Raw genomic sequence first — 9,683 nt, forward strand, 5'->3', positions numbered from 1 at the left:
CCCCCACACATAAGTCGTGGCTGCCCACGTTAATTCCCCAGCCAGCCACGGAGCAATTAACATTGAAGATGACCTCGCGCACAGCAGTTGAAGGCACACAAACGCTCAATTGATTAAACTGACGAATGTGTTTACACGTTTTCGGCGTTCGTTAGCGAGACAAACAGACAGAGGTGACGTTGAAAGACAATGGGGTGGGAAAGTGTGGACTGATAGGGATAGGAATCGATCCTCTGTAGTCTGTGCTGTGCCACCATATTTACGCACTTAAAGTGCAATTACAGGCTGCCACTTGTTTGTTCAGAAATTCGAACAATAAAACACCCAAGTGGGAGCTCTTATAATAATAAAAGAACCGGAAAAAATGGAATACAAAAGAAATTAAATTATAAAAAATGTTACCAAAACATGGAGAGAAAAAAAATCATGTACTAATGAAGGTGAACGAAATTTTTATTACACTCAAACATTGTGGAAAGAAACAAAGCATAAAAGTCGTATTTATGTAACCGACGAAGGCTCACGAATACGGCACTGTAGGTCCTCAAAATCCCCCAAAATCCGTGAGCCAATGATGTCATCGGCGCCGAGGTGTCCAATTTGCGGGCGGTCGTGCCTTTCACGCGGATATGAAATCAATCACTCCCTTCATCTCCCAAGCATGCCGCCCGTGGGCCACCCAACCCTGCGCTCCAGCTCACCACAAATCGCCTTATATGGCCTAATTGGAGAAACGCGCGTGTGCGATTTTCTATCATTTACGCCGCCCCAACCGACGACGGGCGCTGTCGAAACCTTTGGATGGGCGCGTTGTTGAAAGGCGCACTCGATATGCGAAAGCAACACCACCGAAGGGCCCTAAAATAGCGTCTCTGGGCGACCCGGCGTAGTAGGATGTCTCCACAGAGCAACCATCGTGGTTGGTTTTTACAGGCCTGCCCACGGTGGATGGACCTCCGACGTATCCGAATTAATTTGCACAAGCATGCAAATAAGCTACTGCTGTGTGTGGCTTATGTGGGTGAAAGAGTGTGAGAGAGAAGTTAAAAAAAAACACCCCCTTATGTACCCCAAGACCTACACACACATGCGCACGGGGGTGTCTTTGGTTGCGTTTTTCACAGCCATCTTGCCACAACAGAGCACCGTATGGCGAGCGGAACAGCTCCAGCAACCATAACGCAAAGAAGCGTTACGACGCACCGAACTCCGAAGAAGGCGACACAACGTGTGACGCACCGCTCGTTCCAAAAACCACCAGCCACCAGCCGAGAGCGCTAAAGGGAAAAGAAAGTACCACTTTCTTGCATCTTGCTCCTTTGACATGGTTGGGCCGCAGCATCATTTCTTTTTTTCTCGGAACAATCTCAAGCTCCGAGAGCCGCCAAATGCTCGCCTGTCTCGCTTGCGCACCTCGGCGACGACGCGCATGGACGTGTGTTTGCTTAACATATTTAACTTTAATGACCATTACGAGTTTCCTGTCATTTGGGGCCAGCCGCCGGGGACCGTCTGTCGGGTGTGCGCCCTTCCTGGTGGGAGACCCTTCAACCCGAAGCCGAGCGGGTTTTGAGTGGAGTTGAGTGAAAAAACCGAGCTTTTTTTTTCGCTTCACGTGCCCTCATCTCCCGGTACGCGGAACGAACGAAACGTACTTCCTTCTTTTCCTGCCAGGGGTTTTTATACCCATTTCTGGTTACGGGTGATTTTTTTTTCTTTCTCTCTCTCTCTCTCTCTCTCTCTACTCGCTCAATTGCATTGTTTTCTTGCAGCGGCGGGGGTTTATTTTTCCAACCCCCATTCAAAGTTGATTCCCGAAGTAAAAGCAACACAAATGAAACGAACCTCGCGGAGATCGCGCTTTCGTGCTTGCGGAAACCAACGCGAACAAAACGCTCGGCGCACTAAGAGCATCTGCGCGATAACGTCTTGCACTTCCAAAAATTGCCAAAAACGAAAAACAAAAACAGCACGCACAGCTTACAGGAAACGAAATTTTACAGCCCCTGTCACCGATAAGTGGTTCGGCTTCCTACTTTTTATTTTGTGTTCTCCGCCAAAAACCCGGAGACCCTTTTTCACGCTCGACTATCACCCGATGCCGAACCGGATCCGAGATCTGCGTCATTCGCGCGGATAATTTCCCACTGCAAAATCCTGCTCGGTGCAGATCTCCTTCCCCTGGAAACCAGCCGCGCGATCGTTGCGAAACCGGCCCAGAAGCGAACACGAGCGCGCGATGAGTCATCTCAACGCGTGTGTGTTTTATTTTTATCGCTTATCGTTAAACCCCACGGAAGAGAGCAACAGGGTCCTCTGGAGTCCACCGATGAGCTGTACAATTCAGACTGGCCTCAGCTGGGGAGCGAAGATCGAGTAAATTACGTGCGGACAAAGCTTAAACCTTACGCAGCCATGATCCATGAACCACCGAACCGAAACCAGCGTGGAGAAAAAATAGAGCCTCACGATTTTTCGGATGAATCATCGGTGTGTCTCGTGGGCGGACAATGGTTGACTGCCCACGGTGACGGCTTCGAAGGCCATCGTAGACGCAATAGGCACATGTAACAGAGCGGTCTCTCTCTCTCTCTCTCGCACACACAAAAGAGCCTCGTCGGAAAAGCTACCCCATCGAATGAGAGAACCCCCAAGGTAATAAGAAGAACCGAAACCAATGGTCTAGTAGGCTGTGGAACTGCTCCATCGTTGCCATCTATTGGTAGCGTCCAAACCGTGCATCATTCGCGGCTATTGAAGCGTGTTTTAATGCCACCCTGTTTATGGCGGTGAAGCCCATCAACACCGGTCCATTACGGGGGCAGGTATTTGCGTACGAGCCGCTCCGTCTGGTCGTGTCTCTCTTCGAAGGCTCCACCACCAATGGGGCTTTTTATGTTTTCCCTTCAAATGCCGCTTTTTCACATTTTCACACCTCCATGGCAAACGTACCGAGCGGCGTTGAGCGTTGAGGGAAGACTAAAAGCAGCAACACAAACGGGCCACTCCCTTTCGACATTTAGGAAAAACCTTCGCTTAACCTCCACGCGGGCGAGGTTGTAGCGTTCTGGAGGCAGCGTAGTCGTAAATCGTTCCAGCGAAAGACCTCGCGAAGGGCGTTTTGGAGAAGCTGTTTTGCGGTGAACAGCGTTTTCTTGCCCACTTCGAGTTCTTGTGAATGCGAGCCACGGCTAAGAACCTGCCCGATGATGGCCGTTGTTCGGGTTTCTAATTTATGGGCTTCTCCGCGGCCACCGGAGGCACGGGCACGGGAAACATTCAATAAGCTCGGCTGCAGCGTCGTGTTCTTCCCTCTAGGTCCTATTCGCTCCATCCCTGAGCCTTGGCTAGGTCCACCGCGGTGGTGGCTTCTCCCGGAGATGGTGACTGAGTTTCGCTCCGGTGAGCGGGAGGAATTAATGGGTTTCCTTCTATTCTAGGCAACGCTGGCCAAGGTCACCTTTCCTCGAGCGAGATTCAGCCTCTCCGAAACGGCGCGCATAAAAAAGCAACCACAACGCTTCCCAGGGGGAGAGGTTTCAGAAACCGGAATCCCATCTAGACGCGCAATAGAAAGAAGCTTCATAATTGGATGGGGCGGAAAAAAATGGAAAATATTACACTCTATCCTGGACAATAGCGAAGAGATTGATGTAGCGCGAAGGCGATATTGATAATGCCTGCGTTTAAAGCACACAATTCGAAACTTCAAACAACGATCTAGTAGGCCCAGATGATACACCACGCATGAAATCAAAATGGCAGCCGTGTTTAATATGGTTGATTTTCCGAACCGTAAAAATGGACCAGAATGTCATTCAATATAGACATCTGCCAGAGAGTGAGGTAATTACATCAGACGCTTCAGTGGTATGACCACAAAAGGGCATAGTGTAGCACACAATTCCATTCTACCTAAAGTACCACCAGCAGGACGACGACGACTGTATGCGCCAACTGTGCCAATTGTTCCCTGTGCACGACCGGACCCAATTTAAGTACCACGTGTGAACGACCCAACCCCTTGACAAATGATCGTGGTGTGCGTGTGTGCGAACAAGGGACGCAGTTTTAAATCGGGGTAAATAATAATCGGCTCAAAATTCGTCCCTGTTTAGTTCGCTAATGATTTGCGAAATAGAATGCGCCCCGGTGCTTATCATCACACGGCTGGATGCGGCAGCTGCTATTCAATGGGTTGAACAGCTCTCCCTGGGGATCGATCAGCAAAAAAAAAAGCATTATGAGGGTGTAACTTCAGATGGTGAGGTTTTTAGCTGCATTTACAATTCCCTTACGCCCACTTCGAGGATGAGAGAGAGAGAGAGAGAGAGACAGACACCGCCAGGACATCCGGCCAGGACGTTGGGCGAGATATGGCCGTCAATAGCCAACTCTCTACTTCTACGCACCCTCATCGCGCAACGGGAATTGAACCGCTGCACGCATGCAGCCGTCGTACGCACCCTTGGACCTCGGAAACAGGCCTAAAGCCAACGGTTTTCGGCAGGATGGCTGGCGCAAGGATCAAGCGTAAGGCTCGCCAGACGGCCCTCGTGTGTCCAAGGGGCGCATATATCAAGGGCAAGAGGGTTTGCTTAAATTAGAACCCCCTCGAACTCGGCTTCATATCGCGCTTATCGGAACACACTTCTGGCGTACAGCGACTGTTACACGTCACGGTTAAGGGGCACACATTGAAACCCGCATGTTTTTCGTCCCTCAGTTGCCACAATGTGTGTCCTGTTTTGCTGCGTAAACCGTTAAAAAGGGAAAATTTACCGTACAGGAAAAACGTTACAACATGAAAGCCTCTTACTATCTGTGAGTGCATCCTCCGATCGAAGGATCGACAAACCGCTTGAAGGATTGGACGTTTTTGGACGATCCTCCAGACGCACCACGATATTGTGTCCTATCAAAAGGCAACCAGCGGAGGTCCGTAATGCATCGACAGCATGGTGGATTGTGATACCGCGAATGATTTATGCCCACGAGCGTTCTTGACCAGCTTTTTAGTTTGTCAAAACGGCTGTGTCACACGCAAGCAATTAATCTCCAGCCAACGGCAAAGGCCTTCGCTTCGGAGTGATTTTTCCTCACAAACCCGTCACATGATAATGACGAACGGTGACGCAATGCCACGACGACAAAACCGCGACCGCAAGCCCCTAGCTTCGGCCGCATCTCCTGTCGCAACAAATTAGCCTAGTGGCACCGAAACCGGTCAAGAATAGCGCCTTACCGAGGGTACACGGGTATTGTTGGATTCTTTTACGTATCACCGCCATATATGTGACCTCCTCCAGCCCAAACATGGTGGGTGTGTGTGTGTGTGTGTGTGTGTGTGTGTGTGTGTGTGTGTCTGTCGTTCATAAATCATCGCCGGAATGGAACGGTGCACCGAGAGACGCCAAATGATGGCAAATAATCTGTCGCGCACCTTCAGATTCTGTCGGCTGCTCGGGAAGCAGGTCACAGGGTGGCATACTAACGGGGTGGGGGGTCTGAAATGATGGCACCTCGCAACCCTACGTGAGGCATTTCATTTCGAGCACTTAACGGGCGCCATTAAAAACGACGCCATTAATCGTATGCAACGGGTATTAAAGTTACATCTTAATTGTACCGTTTTGCGAGGCTTTCTTGCTCTTTATTGGCACTGGAAATGGTCGAATCGTTTGCCTACATCGAATGCAAACAATTGACGTATTCTCCACGCACACACACTCGCGCTTGAGCCCTAGCCCTTTGCGTGAACGCGTGAAGAAATAAAAGCCACACAGTAAATGGATGGTTGTTTTATTTATCGTGCTCGCTACCCTACCATGCTCAGTCTCAGGGCAACCGTGCGCGACGTGTCCTTTGCCCGCGCTGGGAAGCCATTTTGCCGCCTTTCCCAGAGGCTCTCAGTGGCCCTCTGGAGCGAGCCAGAGTTCTCGAGCGGGAATAAAGCATTTAAAAATGGACGCCTCTCTCTCTCTCTCTCTCTCTCTCTCGGGGTCCCAGCAACACCGATGGAAAACGACGGCGTATGTTCGCACGCCTACAACCTCGAGAGGGCGCAAATTGAAGGGAAAAAGCAAAGGAAGAAGCAAACCCACCAGAGCAACAAAAAAAAGGGCTGGGAACCAAGGTATCCGGGATGCGCGCGATTGCATGAACGCAAACGCTCACGCATCGACGGCAGAAACATTTACCGTGGGTCCGTTCGTTCGTGTCATCGTTCACGGTGGATTTTTGTGGTGTGAACGCATACACCGCCAAAAAGGGTAAGCAGGAAATGCAAACGAATGCAATCGGGTGATACGCGCGATGGGTGTGCGCTTCACGAATCGATCGGTTTTCGTTTCCCAATGAAACGGTTCGCCAGCTCAACTGAAGCATAAACGCGCGGCACCATAAAATGCCATCCAAGCAGGCGCAGCAGCAGCAGCAGCACCGTGTGCCTGCTTTGATGCAACATGACGAGAAAATGGCGCTCGGGAGATATGCATGAATATGCTGCGTGTGTATGTATGTGTGTGTGCATGTATGTGTCGGCCAAGGGCAACGGGCTCGAAAAACAGCAGCACGCCAGCAGCAATTAACCGAACCGAACATGCTGGGAATTTCTGGAAAGTAAGCGTAAGCACACACAGTGTGAGTGAAAACCGAAAGGGACCTCCGTGAGGGACTCGACGAAACACAGCGCGCAGTTGTTGGCCGGGAAATTAGGGTTTCCCTTCTTGCGTGTCCTTCTCTTCCCGTGCGCGAAAGCGCATCGAAGCGTTACGGTGGTTGGTGCATGCGAGCACCAACGGCTAACCGATTCTTAGTGCCGGGTTTCAGGACCATTGCCAGGATAGCAGCAACTAGCCGAGAATGGACGTCGGAGTAGAGGCGGAGATAGTCCCAACCATCGTTTGTAAAATGCCACTACGACCGATCGATTTCGTGACTACGCAGAACTAGAGAATCGAATGTGGAATTAACACCTCCACAAACAACCAAAACCACGCAACATCATACACTGAGAGCGAGCTCATGGAAAGTCCGGCTCAAGTTTCAGCCACAAAAAACCGTTATAGGTCCTTGCGATCGTTACACGGACAAGTTCCGCGCTCCGGGGTGCTCTTTTAGGACGAGAAATTAAAAAAAACGCGCTAGTTTCGGTCCACACTCAGTACGAACTGCCGTTTTGCTGTGCTATTCTTCATCGCTTAAACGATCACCAACGGCAACACAGCGTGGACAACCGTGAAAAGCAACCGCACACTATCCACCTGGCTGTCCTGCTGGCTAGCAGAAAGAAAACGAACCGAAGCAACAGAAACGAAAACAACCCAACTTTATCGCCAGTCAGCAATCGAAAAACACCGTGACGACGGTTTCTTTCGGCTGGGAACGGGGCTACGGGGAAACAAAGTAACACGAGCTGGACGGGAAATGGCCAACGAAAAAAAGGTCAGCTGGAAGGAAGGAACCCTCCAACCACTGGAAGGAAGAAGGGAAAGCAATTTCTTCAATATGCATTATGTAAATTGGGAATGCTTTTCGGTCAGGTAGACCCTTGTCTAGCGGAGTCTCTGCTGCCGTTTCTAAAGGATATCCGCGTTCGTGATGGATACCCGCGGCACGAAGTCACCGACGTTCTGCTGCTCAGTAGGTCACAGAGTAGATTCCGGTGAAATGTCAACCGTTCGGTAACTTCTTGCCGGTAAATGCCTCTGCTAGGGGGCCTTTTCTGACTTGCAATCAGCTTAAACTCGCCACCTCAAACGCCTATAATCAGTAACCTTCAAAGGTACGTCTGGAGGATCTTGCGCCATTTTGGTTCGTGATTGTGTTTACAGTGCCTCTTGGAGGGAGGTGTAACGAAACATTCCCGTAGCATTAGCAAATTTCCACAACCACTTACCGCTTGCAATCATTACAACCGTTAAAACAATGTAGCAGAACATATGTTTACCTCACTAGCTCAGCTAATCCCGCGGGCCTATCTCGAGTGCGTCCTTTACCGGCTATTCGGCTCAGCTATTCGTACAACCGAGCTTAGTTCTTGCTGCGTAGATTGCCTCCAGATTCAAACATTGATAACACATGGCATGCATGGCGTGGCGTTTGGTTGGTTTTTGCTCGATGGTTCGATTTCTGCGTCTTTGCGCCACCGATAAGCTTGGCAAGCACAACAGCCGCCAGGCGTACTACGCATCTAGTGGGTCGTCGGATACCAAGGTTAGCTGTGTGTCAACTAACTCGCAAACACTTTGCCAGGCGGTTTTTTTTCTTCTTCTGGACATCCGGAGACATCAGAACCGAACCTGTTTATCCCACAAGAATGGCGTAAAGGCAACAAAAAAATTCGATGGTTGGGAGTGCCACTTTTTGTTGACTGGAAGAGCTATTTCGGGATTGGTATTGCGCATTTTAGAATCCCGCGGTGACATTGGGAAATGTTAAAACGTTATTTTGGAGAGCGTTTGGACACGCAAAATTGATTGCAATTAATACATCCACCACTCGCATTGTTCTTGCGCCGGGTGACTAAGCCTTCGCCAGATACTTGAGAACGTCCGCTCGAGAATGTCCCATGAAACTGCATGAATTTATTTGCACTTGGATTTGCACGTCGCAAGCGCATTGAGAGACCGAGAAACGATGGCCGCTGGCTCTGGACTGTCTCTCGTTGTGATAAGCCACCACGCGGCCCACGCCACCATTGACGGTTTCGCGAATGGGTGGTGACGCAAATTGTGGCGGATTTGGTTTCAGGTTCTTCGTTTTTTTTTAATTTCTCCCCCCCCCCCCCCTTTTCGTACCAGCAAACGCAACCCGAACCCCTGGCATCACCAGACATGCCTGCGTTATCAGCAAACAGAGCGCGCGCGAAGCGCTAAGACGCAATTGCACGGAAGTGTACTCAATGGCCAGGTCTCCCCCGTCATAAAGTGACCGAGCAACGGAGTGTTTTGCAAATGCTTATTTGTTTCTGCTTTATGGTACTTTTCATTCGAGACAACAATTAAAATTGCTGAGCGAAGCTGAGTTTGTGAATGGTGGCGGTGAGTACGTGGTTTGTAGGTTCATCGCAAACACGATATTGGAATTGTTCTGGAAGCCTCTCCAACCATGCTTCGATAGTACAATAGTAACGTAAAATTAGTACCGATCGGAATTTCCACACTCCTGACAGCTCATGTCAATGTGACAGGTTGGCCAGATGACAGCGCTCTAGTGGTCTAGTAGGCTGTGGATCGCGTGTCCTGTGGTAGAGACTCATGAAACCACGCCATTTCCGTTAGCCTCCGGCAATTACAGCGTGTAGTCAAACCGCGACCAACCGACAAACCCGTGTATGTCACAAAATGTAAACATTTACCCTCCACTATAGCAAATGAGCTGAGGTGGGCTGAACGGGCTCCAGCCTTCTATTAGGTTTGGTTGTTTTTGAAGGTTATGGCGACCAGTGGGACCGTTACCATTATCATGACACTTTTTTTTACCCAAACTCAGGCTTCAGGAGGATGGAAACCGACCGTACGGAAGGTGGAAAAATCAACACCCTGCCCGGTGGTTGCAACGATGGCAACTCCAAGCCCCAAACAAACCAGCCCTTAAATGATAAGAACGAAATTATTCATGCATCTCGCCTTTCGTTAGCGAAACGCGTTGCAGGGGGTGGCCGCGGTCTTGCCCGTCCA

Source organism: Anopheles nili, chromosome 3 (genome assembly GCF_943737925.1).
Source record: "Anopheles nili chromosome 3, idAnoNiliSN_F5_01, whole genome shotgun sequence".
NCBI lineage: Eukaryota > Metazoa > Arthropoda > Insecta > Diptera > Culicidae > Anopheles > Anopheles nili.